General features: G+C 51.2%; 1 protein-coding gene across 1 annotated transcript in view; it reads left to right on the forward strand.

Annotated features, from left to right (window-relative positions):
* Dscaml1 (DS cell adhesion molecule like 1) overlaps positions 1 to 20,002 on the forward strand; it is a 321,656-nt gene that overhangs the window by 213,528 nt on the left and 88,126 nt on the right. The gene's annotated exons all lie outside the window — the stretch shown is intronic.

Raw genomic sequence — 20,002 nt, forward strand, 5'->3', positions numbered from 1 at the left:
GTCCTCTGAGTTCATCCATGTTGTGGCATGGGTCACAATTTCCTTCCTTTTTAAGGCTGGATAATATTCCACTGTGCATCTCCACAACATTCCATTTATCCATCCATTCCACCAAACTTTCCCGCCATCAGGGCACAAGGGTCTGCCTTCTCCACATCCTTTCCAGCACTTGTTACTCTTGTTACTTGTTTGGGGTTGGTTTCTGTTTATGTTACAGTGGCCTCCTAGTGGGTGTGAGGTGGGATCTCCCGTGGTTTTGATTTGCATCTCTCTTGCTGAACTTCTTTTCCCTGTGCTTATTGGCCCTCTCTGTATCTTCTTGGGAAAATGTCTATTCAAGTCCTTTGCCCATTTTTAAACCAGTCTGTTGGCTTTTTTTTTTTTTTTTGCTCTCGTTAGGTGTTCTTTAGATGATCTGACTATTAACCCCTTATCAGATACGTGATTTGCAAATATTTTCTCACATTTCATGGTTGCCTTCGCTCTGCTGATTATGTCCTTTGATGTGTAGAAGTTTTAGATTTTGATGGAGTCCATTTCATCTATTTTTTCTTTTGTTGTCTGTGCTTTTGGTGTCATATTCAAGAAATCATTGCCAAATCCAATGTCATGAAGCTTTTACTCTAGGTTTCTTCTAAGAGTTTTATCATTTTAGCTCTTACATTTAGGTCTTTGATCTGTTGTGAGTGCCTATCTTTTTTTGTTTGTTTGTTTGTTTGGAAAATGAGAGTTTTCCTGGAAGCTCTTCCCCACCCCACACCCACCTCCAATAAATTTGATCTTGTCGCCCGGAACAGGCAACAATTTGGGGAGAAAGAAGAATAGCTATTGGATAGACAAGGAGCAAACACTCATGTGGTCTGAACGTACTCACTTCCCCAGGCCAGCCGGGGACAACCCGGAGCACACCGTGGGTCCTTAATAGATGGACACTCAGGGGTCTGAGGGAACTGAAGATTCAAGCCCTGGCTACCCGCTTCCGATGGCCCATTGCCTCCAACAAGAACTTAACCTGGCTGAGCCAATTGCCTCAATTTCAAAATGATAATAAATATCACTTCCTTTTATGTAAATATTTCTCAGATGACAAGGCCCTCTTCAGTATCTCTCCTTTTTCATCCTCATAAGGACTCTGTGGAGTAGATAAGGCAGGATTTATTTAATCTCTATTTTCAAGATGAGGACATGATTACCCAGAGAGGTTAAGTGATTTTTCCCAAGGTTGCTCAGCCGGTAAGTTTCAGAAAGGACCCTTTTTCAAAGGTATGTAGTCTCTTCCCTCCCCATCTGGAGGAGGGGGTAGAGGACATTCTGGCTATTAGTAGTTATAAAATGAGGGCCCAGAGAGAAGAGAGCTTTGGGTGTTGTTTGGTTTGTCAGCCTCTGTGTAGATGAGGGATGATCTCCTTGGATCCATGAGGGTTGGGACGAGATGAGGACTAGGTCAGAGAAGGAGAGCCAAGGCCCTGCTTCCCTCCTGGCACCTGCGGGTTCAGAGGGTGATAGTGTAAGGAAGGAACACTCCACTAGCCAGCCGCCCCACTAGCAGGAGGTGGCTGGAGGGAAGTTGTTTCCCCTGGTCTCAAGGTGAGCAGAGCAGAAACAGGCTGGGTCAGACCCCGGCTCACCTCAGTGTGACCTTCAGGCGCCCTTCAGTTGTTGCTTAGGTAATAGATCTAGGAAGGGAGTCCTCACCAGAGCTCCGCCCCCTCCCTCCTCCAGGGCTGCCCCACCCGATCCCCCTCTCCCCACCCCCTTCCCCTCCATGCTCCCTCCCTTCCAAGGCATAATGAGTGCGATAAGAAATTGTCTGTTAACAGGATTAGCCGCGGAAATCTCTTGTCCCCTCCCACTCATTCTGTAACACTCCTCATCTCCTGTCCTGTCATTTTCTGCTGGTACCAGAGGCTCTGGACCACCTCGGGGATATTAATTCCTCCTTATTCTTTGATCATGGAACTGCTAATAGCTAGGATACCCCCCATTGCCACTGGGTCACCAGGCTCCTGGGTAAATCACATGGGGCTTTCACAGGCTCTCCACTAAGTCAGTGGCTCCCTAAATTTCTTCAGTTCTGAGGGCAGCAACTGCCTGTAACTTAGGAGCAAAGGAGGTGGGTCTAAACCAGGAGCTTAGGTGACAGAAGAATGATAAATTAATACTCAATCCAGTTTTTTTGTTTTGTTGCAGTGTTGGGGACTGAACTCAGGGCCTCACATGTGCTAGGCAAGTACTCGACCACTGAGCTACATCCCTACATCCCCGACTCTTTTTATTTTTTATTTTGAGACTCACTTGCCCAGGCTGGCCTCAAACTTGTGATCCTCCTGCCTTGACCTCCTGAGTAGCTGGGATTACAGGCCCCCAGCCTTTCCTTCCCTTTCTATATCACCCCATACACATGGCTCTCAGAAGACTCTACGAAGGGTGCAGGCAGAGGTGGGTGAGGGGGCTGAGCTCTGGGCCTGGGCTCACTTCCTAGATCTATTACCTAAGCAACAACTTACCCCTTGTCTTTGAGCCTCAGTCTTCTCATCTGTGCATTAGGGATGATGATGCCCATCTGTCCGAAGCTATGCATACAGCAGGTGCTCCTCACTGCTCTTTTCCTTCTCTGCTGTTTCAAGACTGGCCCTTGAGCAGGGTGGGAACACAGCTCCAGGGATTTTCTGAGAGTTGCTTGTCTCATCCTCTCTCCTCACACCAATCCCTCTAACCTAGTTAGTCCTCCCAAATCTGTTTCCCTTCACACGTTTCTAGGGACTGATGCCGAGGAAACTTTATGACCCCTTTAGCCCAAGTGAACCTGGAGAAGAGGTAGCAGGAACAGAAGGCCCCCAAAGCATGGTGAGGCCAAAGAAAAGAGGGCAAGTCCAGAATAGTCCTAGACCTCACAGGGCTGAAACCCTGACTCAGGCCAGCAGGGCATTTTCACTGCGAGGAGGAGAAGCTGGGAGGCCGGCGGCACCCAGAGGATTAACAGAGACAGGGAGGAAATGGCTGTAGTCAGAAGAGGTGAGGCCGGAACTAAATCCAGGTTAATTTGGACACCATTTTGTGATTGATTGTGCGGAAAGTGTCGGCAAGTGAGAGGTGGGAAATTGCACCTGTCTGGTGAATGAGCCCAGAATTCCAAGTGCCATTTCTCGGGAAGCCAGGGAGCCGTGTGACGGCGAGTGGGGAGGCAGTTTGTGCCCAGGGAGATGACAGGACCAGTTTCTCCACTGGGATATAGGTGCATAAACAGCACAGCAAGAATCTGCACTTACACCTGCTCCGTGCGTCCAGCCCCATGCGAAGCCCTCAACTACACTTACTGGGTCGTGTTGGTAGCACCCTGAAAGATGCCATCATTGAGAGTTAAGGTTACTGAGCAGAGGCGGGGCTTTCAGACCAGGCACCGTTGCGGGTGGGGGAGCCTGCCTCCCAAAGGAGCTGCGGAGGCCAGCCAGTTCCAGTCCCAGGGGTGGTGTCCCCTAGCTGTGGGGGCCTTGGGCATGCTTCTGAGCCTGGTGTCCTTTTCCATAGCATGGGGACAGTATGGCCTGCCTCTCAGGATTAAATTGAGATGTCAAGTACAGTGGCGTGTCCTCCTGCAAGGTCTCACTCCCCGTGACTTTCTACTTGTGCTTAACCAGATTCTGAGTGGCTCTGGGCTCCCCCTCCTGACGTGGGTCAGGTCAGTCGTAACCTAAGCCTGTCATAATGCCTATGTCACCTCACTTCAGTGTACCATGTAGGCCTTGTACTGTCTCATATCACCACAAGAAGGGCAGCTACAGAACAATAGGATATTTTAAAAAGAGAAAGAAAAAGAGATCACATTCGCCCAACTTTTATTGTAATGTATTATTATAATTGTTCTATTTTTATTGTCTGTTATTATAGTTCCTCTCTGAGTGTATTAACTTATAAATTAAACTTTATCATAGGTGTGTATGTATAGAGGAAAAACATAGTACATAGTACATGGAGGACTTGGTACTCTGTGCAGTTGCCGGCATCCCCTGGGGGAACATATTCCCCGAGGGTAAGAATGACTTCTGTACACTCTATGTGGATATTGACCTATGAGAGGAACATCCCCACCCCTGTCTCCTTCTCTCCCATCTACAGCCATCAAGGAAAATAATCCATCAATGCAGGAAAAAAAATTAAATTCACAATAAAAAGCAAGTATATGGTAAAAGTTGAGTAGGGGGCACATCTCAGGGGGAGGAGATGGCAGGGTCAGTGACAGGGTCAGGCAGGTTCTTTTCCTGGAGAAGGAAGACATAACTTAGAGCCAACAGACGCCAAGAGTGCACTAGAGCGAGAGGACAGGGAGTAGCTCAGCAGAACCGGGGTAGGAGCTTGCGTAGCGACAACCTTTCAATCAGACACACTCACTTGAGAACTGACAAGACAAACATTAATGGACTGTGAACCTCTCTGCCTTTGCTGATAACCTGGCACCACCGATGGAGCATATAACCTCACTGATTAGCCCATAAATAGGAAAGGTAGATGTCCGAACAGTGAGTGGCCTCTGCGAGGAATTTTAAGGGTTCTAAGAGGGAACTGGCATGTAAAAGTGATCTAGAATCAGCAACCTCCGTGGTCACCCTAAATTCTGGAGGGTGCTGAAATGGGCGCTGGTTGAATTCTTCCCAGGAAGCTGGTCCTACCCAGAAGGGGGCTCACTTATTGATGAGTTACTGTGCAGGCACCAGGACAGGGCCTCCACTTGGATGCCCACTAAAACTCTGTTTGATATTATTATTAGCACAATGTTATAGATAAGGAAACTGAGTCTGAGAGGTTAGGTGACTTCTGCAAGGCCACCCATGGAATCGAAGTCTATCTGACTTTAGAGCCAAGGACTTAACCATAGAAGTAAAGAGGCCAAAATTCATGCACTCATCCGTCCATCCATTCATTCCATCCACAATTTTTTTTTCTTTTGGTACTAGGGGTTGAACCCAGGAGTACTTAACCACTGAGCCACATCCCCTGTCCTTTTTATATATTTTTTTTGGGGGAAGCAGGTTCTGGGGATTGAACTCAGGGACATTCAACCACTGAGCCATATCGCCAGTCCTATTTTGTATTTTATTTAGAGACCAGGACTCACTGACTGAGGCTGGCTTTGAACTCACAATCTTCCTGCCTCAGCCTCCAAGTCACTAGGATTATAGGCCTGTGCCACTGCACCTGGCTCACAAATATATTCTGAGCACCACCACAAATGCATAGTAACTGAAACAGGCCAGAGCAATGGACAGGCAGGCAGCCCTGCCTGGTGGAAGCCATAGCCTCTTTCACCAACAAGCACTGGATCTTTACTGATCACCAGGCCCAGGCTGGGCCAGGGACTGGAGGCAGAGGTGCACAAACCTACCAGCCACTCTTGGCCTCGGAGGCTCCGGCCTCTTATCGTGGAGCTTCTCTTTGCACCATGTGGACACTGGAGGCCTCTGAAGCAGGCAGGCTCTGGGTGGGAAGGTGGTGAACAGGGAAGGACAGAGGCATGATCTCTCCTGCCACCCTGGTGCCTTTGGAGCCACACAGCAGACATCAAATAGCTTTGAAAGGTTACTGTACCATGTCCATTTGAGCCACATCTCCTTCTCAGGCACTGTGTAAGGCCAGCTCTCGTTCCCTGGCTGTAAGCACGCCATTGTCACCAGAGACACCAGATGAAGGAAATGAAGCAGAGACAGATGAGACCCTGGGAGGCTTGAGTCTGCACCAGCACAGCAGCACAGCGGCTCCTCCCAGCAACCGTGGTGTGTGTGTGGGTGTGTGTGTGTGTGTGTGTGTGTGAGAGAGAGAGAGAGAGAGAGAGAGAGAGACTGTCCCACTTTAGGGAACAGGAAACTGAGGCCTGGCCTCCAGGTCACACAGTTCTGAACTGGGAGACCTCGCTCTCCCAGCTCTGTGTCTAGTGCTCTCGCTGCAGTGTGACCCAATCAGAGTCGGCAGAGCACTTAGGAATTCTCAGGCCTGGCCAGGTGTGATGGGGTTCAGAAGAGGGATGCGTAGTATCTTTAAGGCGCCTGCACTGTATCTGGGAATCTGAAAATGGCCCACATGGAATGGTGAAGAAACCATCCAAATGTGAAACTTGAGGACTGTCCACATCCCAGGGTGTGACCCAACGGTGGGGCTGTTAACTGTGTGGAAAGGGAGGGGAGCCTTCCTTAGCTGGACTCCCAGAGAGGCCTTGGGTGGCCTGCTACGGTGCAGGGGGGGAGTGCACCCTAATTGGAAGGAATCAAGGGGAAGTCCGGTGGCAAAGCAGTAAACCAAAAGCACTTGGCAAAAGCATGGCTTCAGAGTTGACAGCCCCAGCTTTGAGGTTTGGGGCAAGTTGCTTCAATCTCTGAGTCTCCGCTTCCTCATCTGTTGGAAGAGAAGAGAACACTTTCACCAGGGACCAAACAAGAAGGCAGGTAGCTCTGGCCCAGTGCTGCCACCCGTTCCTTTGTATGGAGCCTCCACCACCAGGCTGGGCCTGGCACTACACAGTGGTGGGGATCCTCAGGGGGTTACATTCTAGGGACATGCCAGGCCTTGGTGACTCAGTCCCCACCTCATCCAGAGACAGATTATCTTCATGGAGAGGGTCTCCTTGAGGGAGGGGTGTGGGCTGAACTCTGAGGGGTGGGTCAGAATGAACTGTGGAGAGGAAGTGGAAGTGTCCCAAGTCATCCCAAAGCTGGAGAGGAAGAGGGAACCCAGTACAATGGAGGACCACAGGTGGGGCAGGGAGTGGATGGTGGCCTTTGGCTGCCCTGCTAAGGTCTTTAGCCTAAAAAACCTAGGAAGCCACAGGGTGCTTTCAGCCTGCTCAGAGTCCACTTGAAGAGGATCTGGCTCCAGCAAGGACAATGAGTTAGATGAGACCCCAGCAGATATGAAGGCCCTTGATAAAAGGCCGCAGGTGTGGCCTTCATGGTACACCCTGGGGAGAGAGGGCGGTGCAGGGAGCCAGGGCTCCTGAGAGCTGAGCTCTGTGTCAGAGTGAATCCTCTACTTTTCTGGGCTAGCCTTTGGTCTCAGAGCCACTCAGCATGAAAGAGTAACTCTAAATGCCCAGTGGCAAATGGGGGTGCGGGGTGCAGAGTGGTCCTTCAGAGAAGGAGCAGAAGGGTGGGGGTGTGCCTTAGAGGTGAGCGCCAGGAGAATGGTCGCCATTCCTCTTCCCCAGGCCTAAGGACATGAGAGGGTTCCTCCCTGTGGCTTTGGGGTTCTGTGGAAGCAGGGCAGACTTCCCGATTGTAATAACAGTGATTTCTATTACACCATGAGCATCTGACATGGAGCGAGGAGCCATGAAGCCCCCCGGCGGGTAACATAAAAGTGGGGGTGGGGGCTCTGGGGAGAGTTGGAGGCTGCCGCCCCTGGCTGGGCTCTGCCATGTGCAGCGAACGAGGACTGGGAATAAAGAGACTTATTTCAGCACCCTGTTATTATGGCATCTTGTTTTCATAGTTTGTGCAACAAACCTCTCCCCCCCCCCCCTTTTTTTCATCTTCCTCTCTCAGCAAATCCATTTAAATGCAATTCTATTCTTAAAGCGGCCCTCTCATGCATGTCTAATGAATGTCAGGGAGATGCTATTACAATGGGGCCGAGGAGGGTCCAATCGGCAGTGTGTGTACAAGTCATTTGAAAGGAAGCCTGGGAGCGCTCCAGTTTTATTACAGCATAATTAGAAATAAAATCTTGTTGCAATAGGAGAATGAGAGATGTGTGCTAATCCTGTGGTGGAGAAAGATAGAGCTGTATTTAGAGAAACGGATTAGGGGAGAAAGAGGAAATAGCCCTGCGCGTCTGCCTCCCAAGCTTCTCCCAATTCTCTTTCCCGAGACCCTCCATCCTCATGGCCCCTAGGACCTCTGGTTCCTGGGACCTGCTCCAGAGACAGTGCTAGGATCCTATGGAAATGAATTGCCCAAAGTGGTCAGCCTTCCAGGGCACCAGGGGAGTCAAGCCGTGTCCCTTCAGTAAATCCACCCGTACCCCACCTGCTTAAGAGACCACCGTGAGCAGTGGTGGGACGGGCTGTCAGAGCTGGGACTTGGAGACTGAAACCAAGGCCCAGCTCTGAGCCAGCCACTTACCAGAGTTATACAACCATTTATCCCACCAATACTTACTGTCTGTTAGGTGCCAGGCACTGTTTGAGGACATCTTTAACTCTTTTAGTTCTAACAGGAAGTGGGTTTGGAGAGGTTCAATGGCTTTCCCAGCATCATCCAGAAAGAAAGTGACACACAATTCAAACCTCAGCCCTTCTGATTCTGGAACCAGGCTCTCTCTGCCCCACCATGCTGTCGATGTCCTGGGTCTCCCTGAACCCCCTGGATCCTTCAGAAACCCATCCCCCCAGTACAGCCTTCTGTTACATAGCCCAAAGGCAAAGCTAAGGAGGTGGACCTTGATAATCCCTCTGATAGGACAGAAAGGGGGCCTCAGTGGTGACCACCCAGTGGTCCTGACCATCAGGAGGGCTGTGATATCAGGAGGGAGGACGACTCTGGCCCAGGGAGTGGGTGGGTCAGTGTTGGCTCCTGTTCTCTGCACCCCCTCAGACCACTGGCTGAGATGGGGCTAAAGGGAAAGAGACCCCACCCTTGCCCAACCAACTGGAGGGAGATCTTAGAATCACAAAAAGAGCGAGGCTGGGGAGGTACACACAAGAGCAAAAGGTTCAATCCCCTCATTCATCATTTAGGGAAACTGAGGCCCAGAATTGTCAAAAGCCACAGCAAATTAGAAGCCAGTTTTCTCCTCTCTCGGCTCAGTGCACCCAACTCCAGCATGCCGGCCCCTGCATAAGTGTTCCCAGAGGAGAAGCTGCCAACGGAACTGTTCTCAGCCCCAGCACACTTGCCAGCCCTTCCTGAAAGTCCACGGTTGGCCGGGTGGGAGGAGGTGGCCTTCCTGATGGAGTGCAGGATCAGTCTAGAGCTAAGCTTGGCCTGAGAGCTTGATGCAACAGGGGACAGCACTGCCCCATCTTGAGGGTGATGAGATCCCCTAGTCCCACAGGAGAAATTAGTCTGAGTCTGAGCCATGAGGGTAGGATGATGTCAGCACTCTCCATAACCCATGCCTTCTTCGACCACTCACCTTATCACAGAGGTGGCAGTGGAGGAGGAAGAAGAGAGGTCTGCTCCCCTGACACCTCTTGGGAACATGTGGTGTACTTTGTGCTCCCCCATCAATGGCCCAACAGGCCAAGCCAGCCCAGCCTGACCTCTTGACCATGTCTACCAAAGTCCTCGGAAGCTCATGTGCCAGAAAGCAGGTAGATAAACCTGCTACCTGTTCTAAAACCCTCTTCTAGTCAGTTCCCCGCCCCAGCTCCACCTCAGCCTCCAGCCGTGCATGCCACTGATTCCACTTCCACAGGGAAAGAGCAACAGGCCAGGAGACAGGAGGCCTCCAGGACACATTCTGGCCCAGGCAAGGCCTACAGTCCTGTGCCTCCCTTCCCTCCAGTGCAACATGAAGCACAGGTGAGATCTGAGCCTTTGAGAAGGCAGATGAGGCCCTACCTGGTTAAGAGACCCATTCACTGGACAGGTTGCCTACACACCCCACCCCTGAGCAGGGCCTCTCTCCTCACCTCCCCTCAACTCCTGGCCCCTGATGCCCACTGGAGGGACTCAGGCTCAGTCTCATCCTGTCCTTCTTACTCTCAATCTCTGAACTCAACCCATATGGAGGACTTCAGGAGCTGCTCCCCTCTGCCCTCTTCCCCATCCCCATCCTCACGTCTTCTGAGCAGGGCCTGATCCTGGGTGTTAGTGCTGCAGGTGTCCTCAGGGAATAGCCTGTCCCAGTGAGGAGTGGACTGGTCTGCCCAGACTGCAGTAACTAAATACACAGACCAGAGGCCCAAACGATCTCCCTTCTTTCAGTTCTGGAGGCTGGAAGTCCAAGACCACGGAGCTGCAGGGGGAGTCCCTGGGCTTGCCGCTGCCCCTTCTCACGTGACCTCACATGGCCCTTTCTCTGGCTGTGCAGACCCCTGATGTTCCTTCTTCTTCTCATAAGGACGCCAGTCCTATTGGATCAGAATCCCCCCTATGACCTCACCTAACCTTCATAACACTGGGGGTCAGGGCTTGCACGTGAATTTGGCGTGCGGGGTACAAAATTCAGTTCAAACAAGGAGGATCCAAGTCTTAGAGCCAACCAGGCCAGAGCTGAGACTTGAATCCAAGTTCCCGCTGCAGACTCTCCTGAGGTGTTGGGGCATTTGCATCCTGAGAGTCCAGAGTCCAGAAGAGAAGGAGAAGAATGAACCTTGGCTTTCCTTGGGGTCTTCAAACCCAGGTGGCAAGCATCCCCAAGGGCCCTTGTGGAACAGGAAGGAAAAGAAGGAAGGAGCCTTGCAGAAAGCTCCCTGCAGGGTGCCTGGTGGGGCTACCAGACAGAGGCCAGCTCCCACCAGCCAGGAAGTGTTGACCCCCCTCACCTTCCCTGTCCCACAGTGCAAATAGCTTGGAAGGAGAGAACAGCTCTGGCTGGGGGATGGGGGGCAACTGATCTCTTTAGTCGTAGGAACTGTCCACAGACTCCATGTCATACGCTGACCAACCACATTGTTTTTATAAATCTACATCAGGTGGAACAGTAACTGCTAACCAGTATTGATTACAATTTCTCTTTTGGAATTGGCTGTCTTACAAGGGTCAATTGAGGCTCTTGGAGGGCCTGACATCCTGAGGCCACCTCAGAAACAGGTTTGGGTTGTGATAAGCTAAGAATCTCTTCTCTTCCGAGAGAGACTGATCATTTTTTCTGACCCTGGCCAAAGACTGATGTTGGTACAAAACTCCCTCTGATTCCTTCTCTCCTCTCCTACTCCATGCCCCCCATGGCCTGCAGGGACCTTCCTCTCAGGGAGGAGGGAACCCCTTCCTCAGCTCCAATCTCCTGCCTCAGGAAGGCACCTGTCTTCAGCAGTGGAGAAGCAACAGCCAACACCACACAGTCCCTGTGTCCAGCCTGTGCATCAGACACACCCCTGAGCTTCACACAATGAGTATTATGGCTTTAAAACAGTCCTCCCTACAAAGCATACAGTGCAGTATACATCACAATATCCTTTCAAAAATACTGTCATATGGACATCACAAAAGAGCCCTGTGAGCAGGGAAAACCCTTTGGGGGGATGCATGAATAGAATCCAGAAAGGTTAAGGGATTTTCCTAAAGCCACACAGCTAGTAGGTGGCCAGTCTCAAAACTCCCATTGCTGTCTCCTACAGTCTCCCTATGGTACCCACTGGAGCACAACTGATCCTTTCCATGCCCTGCAATGCCCCATGGGCCCTTGCAAGTGAACCCAGCAGCCCGAGGACTCTCTTCCTTCACCAATACATTCAGCCACACGCTGTGCACACTTTCCTAGTAATACAGGGCTTCAGGTCACCGAGGGCTCCTTCGCTCTCTGAGCCTCCACTCTGATGCTCCCAAACACATGACTGCTGAGACCCCAACCTCCTCCTTCACTCTGCACCAGTCTCCTTCACATTCAAGTCCTCTCTTATCTTTTGAAACGGGGCCCATCTCATTTTCTGCCCAGCCCTGCCCAGCCCAGCCCTGGCTCTTGAGAGCTAAGCCTTTCCAGAGGAAGCAAGGAACCAGGGACACTGCCTCTGCCCACAAAGGGCAGAGCATCCATCTCACGGGAAGCGCTGGCCAAGGCCCCTCCACACATGCACACACTCCGGCAGCAGGCTGTGGGTCGTGTTCAGGAGCCCCGGGTGTGAACCTGACCCTTCCCTGCCCTAGATGTGTGCTCGAGCAAGTCTTAGCCACCATTTTCTCATCTGTGGAGAAATAGGGACCATCTAGGTCTGTGCTCATGCTTAAGAGAGGGAATATAAAGCATTTCTGTACCCAGGTGCCCACAGATTCCTGCACCTTGGGGTGTCTTCCTAGGTGAGTTTGTGACACTAATAAAGACACTCCACCAGCTAAGGAAGATCCCTCTCCAATCCCAAGACAGACTATTCCCATGAGGGGTGCCCAAAACGGCCAGGGAGGGCAAGAATCCAGCTATAGTTCCTGGATACAGGCCTCTTCCTCAAGGGCCCCAGCTATGGAACCTCTCACGTCTAAGGGTTTGAGATAGAACCACCCCGAACGGCTTGATCTTAGGGTTTCTCTGTTCACTTGGCCTGCTCTTCTGGACTGTGTACTCTGCCCTGAATGTGGGTCCTGGCCTCTGAGGTGGTTCTCTCCTGGAACCCGCAGACTTCTGCACTTAGTCTCTCTTCTGAGTGAGTGTGGTGCTCCATCCAGTCACCTAAGAAAGGGGGCGTCCCCAGGGTCAGGCAAGGGTGATGAGGGGTGAGACACCAGGGAAGGCGTGTCCACTCCCTGACTTCCCTGGGCCCAGGGCTCGGGTTAGAACGAGTCTCTCAAAGTCTGTTGGAAACTCCGTGCCCAACACAACAGAGCTGGAGACAGTGCCTAGGAAGAGGTGATCAGCTCACGAGCCTCACTGCCCTCATGGAGGACTGACGTCGTTGTTGCAGGAGGGGGTTAGTTATTATGAGGGGCTTGTTGTAAAAGCAAATCTGGTCCCTTCTCGCTTCTGCTCTGTACGCTCTTGCCCTTGCACCTTCCGCCTTGGGTGGACGTGGCATGAGGCCCTCGCCAGGCACCTCTGGTCTCAGTCTTCCTGGTCTCCAGTTAGGGAGTAGAAAAAAATTAAGAGTCCAGCTCCCGTGGGTCCACTCTCCTGGCTTACACCCCAGGTTGCCCGGACCCAAGTTCCTGCTTCTCTTTGTTGGCTCCAAGCCATCAGTCTTGCTTTAATGCCCCAGCCTAGACTCCTCTGAGCCAGGGAACCAAGGAAAGGATCCAAGTGACCTAAAAGGAAAATTGCAGCCCAAACCATTGCTGTGTGGCAGCAGAGATTAGAGGGGACAAGAGTCCAGGCCTTGTCCCATGTGGAGGGTCTGCTCTGTGGCCAGGATCTGTTCATTCGACACACGCTCACAAGCACCCACTATATCCCAGACAACATGCTGCTGATTACAGAGTCAACTGAAGTGGACCCCTGTCCTCTAGGAGAAGCATCGTGTACTCCTAAGACAGTGACACAGGGGACGGAGTGCGGTAGGGGTGTAGCGCCCAGTCAAGTCGGATAGAGTGCTCAGACAAGGCCTCCCCAAGGAGGCAGAGGCCCAGATGGAGCAGGGCGTGAGTCCAGGGAGGAGCGTGACAAGAACAAAAGGAGCCACAGCCAAGAAGGCCTGGGGTGGAAGAGAGCACAGGCACACAGGCACCTGACCCAGCCACTGCAGGGCTCATCTGCAGGACCGACAGACAGCAGGGACAGTTTTAAGCTCTGAGTTCATAAATTGCTGGGAGGGAAAGGGTCTTAGGGGTGGCCCATGGCATTTCTTCCATTCGATACTTAAACTCCCCTGCAATGTCTCAGCCGAGTTTCTTCAGCATTGAATATCCCTGGTGACAGGAGACTCACTCACAAAGACACTCATTCCAGTTTGTTAAACTTGACTGTCTTCACTTTTTAAATTTCAATTGTGATAGGATACTCATAACATAAAATTCACCATCTTAGCCATTTTTAATATTAATTTTACATTCAGTAGTGTTTAACTTCATATTCATTTTATAAAACTGAAATGCCCATCATCAACACCGCTTTCTCCCTCCTCCCAGCCTTGGCAACCACCATTCTACTTTGTTTAGGGAACTCTGACCGCTCCTGATACCTTGAATGAGCAGAATCATACCATATTTGTCTTTTTGTGCTTGGCTTATTTCACTTAGCATAATGACCTCAGGCTTTAGCCATGTCAGAGCACGTGTCAGAATTTCCCTCCTTTTTAAGGCTGAATCATATTCCACTGGACGCACAGACTACACTTTGTTTATTCATGCATGCATCAGGACCCGGGCTACTTCCACCTCTTGGCTGCCGTGGATCACATTGCTGTGAACATGGGTGTATAAATATCTCTTTGAGCCCCTGCCTTCAATTCTTTGGAGTCTACACCCACCAATAGAATAGCTAGATGATACGGAAATTCCACTTTAATGTTTCCAGGAAACACCACACTGCTTAGTTTATTTATTAAATTTTGAATGCTCAATAAATGAATTCAAATCAAATGGGAGAGAGTAGAAGCAGTGACCAGGCAGGCGAAAAGTCTGCCAGATGGAGAGATACTGGGAGGACCGGGAAGGCTTCCTGGAGAAGGTGGGTCACATCAAGCTGGGATCAGGCCTCCTGAGTGGCAGGTCTTCCTCAGTGAGCCCCACCTCAGACTTTTGGGAAGTTTCCTTCACTGGTTTGTTCTGGAGATGTCTGTTGGGTGCTTATGCTGTGACAGCCACAGCTTTCACACCGAGTAAAGTGGGAGCCATGGAAGAGGGTTGAGCAAAGGAACCACCTGACCCGACTTAGGGTTGAAAGCACCACCCCGGGTGCATGTTGAGGACAGATGGAGGAGGGTGGGGCAGAAGCAGCGTACCCTCTGCTTTGGTCAGTAATTCCCCTTCCTTTGCTATTGGTGCAAAGGTGCATTGGGACCTTCCATTTCACACTCTCCCCCAAAATCTCAGCCTGCACTTTCTCTGCCTGCCATCATCTCCCCACCAAGCCCCTCTCATACCACCCTGAGAGCCCAGCAGCAAGGGCACCTCACCTTTGCAGAAGGCCAGGGAGGCCTCTCTCCATCCAGAAGCTCTGGGGCCGCCAAGAGCCCAGAGGTTTCTATCAATTATCTCTGCATGGTTCCTGCAGCTCCGAGGAGTCTCCAAGGCCCAGCTCTCTGACCTTTTAGAAAAAGACAGAAAAGCTGCTGCCAATTCACTTAGTGCTGTGCACAGGGCCTCAGAGTCGCCAAGGAGGGGCTTCTTTGCCTTCAGGCTCCCTGCTGGCCAACCACCCTTGAAGAGGAAGGGGCAGAATTTGCAAGAAGCCTGACCACAGTGGGGAGCTGAAGGCCGGAAGGCCCCAGCCTCAGCCAAGCAGGCCGCCATCTTCCCGATGTACAAGCAGCGGCTTGTACTGACTGAATCCACTGCGTGCAGGGGCGGTCCTGGGCATGTTCCATTTAACTCTCCCCACAACCCTGTGACGTGACTTAAGTTTGGTTTCTTTTCTTCATTCTCCTGATGAAGTGGGACTCAAGAGGAAAGGGTCCTGACAAGTGTATCTGGCCAGGGGTTCTCTGCCCTCACACTGCAATCTCCCCAAAGCTTTTTAATATACCAACTTCCAGGCCCACACCCCCAGCTCTTCAGATGATTCTAACGTACAAACATAGTTAAAACCACTCACTTATTCCTTCTCCCTCTTTGTGGATGGGAAAGCCAAGGACCTGAGAGGAGACTGAACTTCCCTAAGGACATCCCATATTAGTTTCCTGGGGCTGCCAGACAAATGACCACAAGATGGGGGGCTGAAAACAAGAGAGACTTATTGTCTGCAAGTTCTGAGGCCGGAAGTCCAAGTGCTGCAGAGCTGTGCTCCGGGCGGGCTCTGGGGGAGGAGCCTCCTTTGCCTCTTCTACTTCTGGTGGTTGCCAGCCATCCTTGGCATTTCCTTGCTACTGGACACATCTCTCCAATCTCTCCTCCATCTTTACATGGTGCAGTCTGCATGAGTGTGTCCGTGTCCACATTTCCCTCCTCTTAAGAGCCCAACGAAACCCAACGTGACCTCATCTTACCTGTTGTCTTTGCAGAGACCCTATTTCCAGTGAGGTCAGTCACAAGTCCAGGTGGACATTAATTTGGGGGAATACTTTTCAACGCACTGTACACCCAACATTATTGGTAGAACCAGGACTCCAGCCCCATCTCCCAGACCCAGCCTGGGCCTGCCCTACCATACTGGACAGCTCACGCCTCCTTAGGCTCACCACCCTCTTCCTGGCTTCCAGCCAGCCACCTCCCCACTTTCCCCAGAGCCCCAGCCTGACGGCTATATCTTTCATAGTGGAAAGACATTGTCTTCCAGCTGTAGAATGGACAGAGACCATGTCTAAGACTTCTCTATGGAGCCCAGTCCAGGACCTGGGGACTCTCCACAAGGACAATAATTCAGCCAAACTGAATTGGATGGACCCCACTGACAGAAGTAACCATAAACAGATGGTCATGTCCCTATGAGTGATGGTGCTATTTTTGGGGGTCAGTCTGACACAGATTTTGGGAAGAGCATAGGAAGTAGACTAATAGATCAGGCTCTATCAGGTTCTGGCTGTGTGACATTGGATAGGTTATTTGACCTTTCTATGCTTCTGAATACTATCCATTTCAAAGGGTGGTGGGAATTAAATGAGATAATCCATGTAAAGTCCTTGGCCTACCATGTAATAGATGCTCAATAAATATATATGTTTTTTATAAATATATATATATATATATATATATATATATATATATATATATATATAATTTTTTTTAAAGTAGAAGCCTGGTCCAGATCACCAGGAAAGAGGACAGCAAAACATGCCAAAGTAATAATATAAAGAGGGTAAAGATTCACTAACAATATATGGCACTTCCCTGATGATACCACATGACAATCAAGTAGCGTCAAAGCCAGAGTCCACATTTACACAGAGTTCTGTGTCCTAGACTTAAAGGCTAAGGGCAAATGACTGACGAGCGTAAACCCACAGGGCCACTGTTGGCATTTGGAGCAGAACAGTTCTTTGTTACTCAAGATGCCCAGCGCCCCTGGCCCCTAGCCCCTGCCCACTAAATGCCACTTTCACCCCCTGGTATGGTATCACCCAGAAAATGATCCTCCCCTCCATGCATTTCCAAGTGGCCTCAGAATGGGGGCTGGCTCCACACTCTTGTTCCTCAGTGGGACCCAGCCTGCTCCCAGGAGTCAGCACCAAGGACATGGAATAGCTCTACCCCTTCCAAGGACGGCAGTACAGAGCATGGGCAGCCAGACCGCCAGGACACCTCACCAGCGCCAGCCTTGGAGGCCAGCATGCTGTCCACCCCCGGCCCCTGAAAGCCCCCGTGGCTGGCTGTGCACCCTCCCCTCCCTGCACTGTAAGGACTCGCTCCACAGGCCTCTTGCTCCTTCCCTTCCCCAGCGGGGCCCATCATCTGATTCTCATCAAACATGCAGAACTGATGTTGCTCAAGTCCCCCCCAGAGGGGATTAACATAATACCCCTGATTTCTCCTTCCCCTCTCGCCGCTGTGCATCCCCCTGGCTGCAGCCTGCCTTTGTTTCAGGAGGAGCAAAACACTGTGTCTGAAAACGTTACTGCAATTAAATATGCACAAGAAGGGGGGAAGGGAGGGGGAAATGAGGACAATGAAGGATGTGAAACATCAGATGCGGCAGCTGCTTGTTGCTATAGAAACCCCAGCTCCCCACCACCATCACCGCAGCCTCACCCCCACCCCAGCCCCTACTCCCCGTTTAAAATCCCAGTCTGGCCAAAGGCCCCATTTGTCCTGGGGTGCTGGGAGGAGCAAGATCTCAGGGTCCTCGCTGTCCTGGGCTGGGGCACCTGTGGTCTGCCAGCATTGATTTTCCTCTTTCCTATTTTTCCTCACCCCGCCACCGCCACACCCACCAACCACCCCAGCCCTACCCTGGCACTTGCGATTGGCAGCAACACCCTCCAGTAGATCTGCATTATGGTCCCAATTACATAATAAATTACTGGAGAGCTTCCACGTTTGACTTTGGGATGTCACAACATGGAGACAAAATGGCACACACAGAGTCCAGTGGGGGAGCCAGGCTCGCTGTGTCCTCTGTTTCTCTCCAACTGCCGCAGCCGAGCTCAGCTCCCTCCTTCTGCCGTCTTGACTGAGTGGGGGTCTGCATTAGCTGTGGTCTGTGTGCTAGAGGCGGCAGGGCAGGGGTCCCCCAAACTCCACGATCCAGAGGACTGGAGACCTGCCAGATGGTGGAGGAGGACCCCCCGGCAGATAGAGCTGACCAGGGCCCTGTGGGTTTGAGGCCCCGACTTGGGCCCACAGAACCACCGTCTGAGGGGAAGAGAGGGAGAGAGGTAGGGCAGAGCTTCAGAGACAAGACTGGTCTTTAGTTGAGCGCAAGAAAGGCACAAGAACTCGGCAGCCCCCGCTCCCCCTAATGATCCAGAGTCCTGCTCAGTTCTGCAGCCACCAGTGGAGTCTGATTGTCAGATCCCCACACTTGGCAGAGTGTCTGGCTCCTGGTGGGTCTAGCACTGTATAGAGAGAGATGTGTAGGAGAGAAGGAGGGAGAAATGAGGAAAGAAAGAAGGGGAAGGGGGAGGGGAACAGTTAGGAGACTTCTAGAAAAACCAGAGTTTATTCAGAAGCAAGAGAGCAGATTGACACCTGGTTCTTAATCTGGACCTCCACCCTGCAAAGTGTTTGCACCTCATTATACAGACAAGGCTCAAAATTGAAACCATATAAAAGAAATTACTTGAAACCATATAAAATAAATAACTATTAAAAAATAAAGTCCTAAGCCTGCATAGCCTGAAGAAAAACCAAAGGGCACTACAGGGGCCGTCCCGTTTGGGCGGGAACAGGTCAGGAACACAGATTTTAGCTGGTTCCACAGAGTTCCAGGGTACAGAAGCAGGACCTGTGGAGCCTGTGAGGATACCAGCGGTGACTGAGGAAGAACTCTTCCAAAGTCAGAGCTATTAACTCTAGAATGGACTGTGGAGGGCGCTAGTGAGTTCCCCAGACCCAGAGGTATTCAAACGAAGGCTGGGAAACCTTGTCAAAGATACTGTCTGCACATTAAACGTTTCAACCTCCAAATTCTACAGCTTCCACTGTCAGAAAGTGTCCTCTGGTGAGGTCCCCACCTGCACATGCTCAAAATCTTAAACTTGTGCTTGGAGGTGCGACGCCACCAGATATTTCTAATAGGGTGAGACACAACCAGAGCTCTCATCATTGACTGAGGGGATGTCGCCCTGGCCCCAGGTGGAAGGAATTCCCGTGTTGACCAGTCCCTCCTTCAGGTTCAACATTATATTCTCTCCTGCTGCTTTACACCCTGAGTCCAGGGGCCCCTCCCAGTGGGAGTGGCACCTCTTCGCTTGCCTGAGGAACCCTAAGCCTTAGGGCCTAGAACAAAGAAAGCCACTCCACTCTTAGTGGAGCCTCCTGCCTGTCCTCCCACTTCCCCACCAAGTCCTGACAGTAATGGCTGCACTGGTGACGGGGAAGTACGGCAGAGAGCCTTCCCTTTCTTTGCCTTGCACAAAATGGAGGTTGGAATACTGTGTGCTGAATTATCATGGCGTATCTCCATGGCCCCACTCCTCCAAGAGCTTAGTTTCAACAATTGTTTGTGGAGTGAATAAATGACTTAAATTGAGCAAAGAGGATTTAGGCCTTAGATGTGGGTTAATGCCGAAGATGGACTTCCAAGCCACCGTCTGCCGTGTGACCCGGGCCAGTCACTTCACCGAGAGTCTCAGTTTCCTCCTCTGGGAAATGGAGACATCTCAAACAGTAGTTAAGAGCCAGCCAAAAAACGAATGTGAAAAGGCTTTGCAAACTCTTGTAAAGAGATAGGAAAGATGGGGAGTAAAGTTCACCGAGGGAGCCCTTTCTATGTGCCAGACGCCTGGTTCTTAATCTGTACCTCCACCCTGCAAAGTGTTTGCACCTCATTAGACAGACAAGGCTCAAAGAGGTTAAGTAACTTTCCCAAGGTGTCACCACTAATAAGAGGAAGAGCTGGGTCTGGACCTGGATCTCTGACTCTGAAACCCCACTTCTTTCCCTCAAATCCTGAGGCATCTACACTTAAGGAAACAATTACTGTAATTTCTATTCATCATGTTGTTTGTGTGTGGAAAGTCCTTGTCTATTAGCAATGGCACCCCACCCCGCCCCGCCCCGCCCCAGCCTTGGAGGCTGTACTGGCCTCACCCTTGGGCTTTCCTATCCCCCCCACCACCTCCCTTCCCGCCTGGGAGGAAGAAGGCCACCTGTCAGCCAGTCAGCCAGTGGCC

This window comes from Marmota monax, unplaced genomic scaffold, assembly GCF_021218885.2.
Source record: "Marmota monax isolate L192 unplaced genomic scaffold, Marmota_monax_Labrador192_F-V1.1 WCK01_AAM20220418_F8-fsc00081, whole genome shotgun sequence".
NCBI lineage: Eukaryota > Metazoa > Chordata > Mammalia > Rodentia > Sciuridae > Marmota > Marmota monax.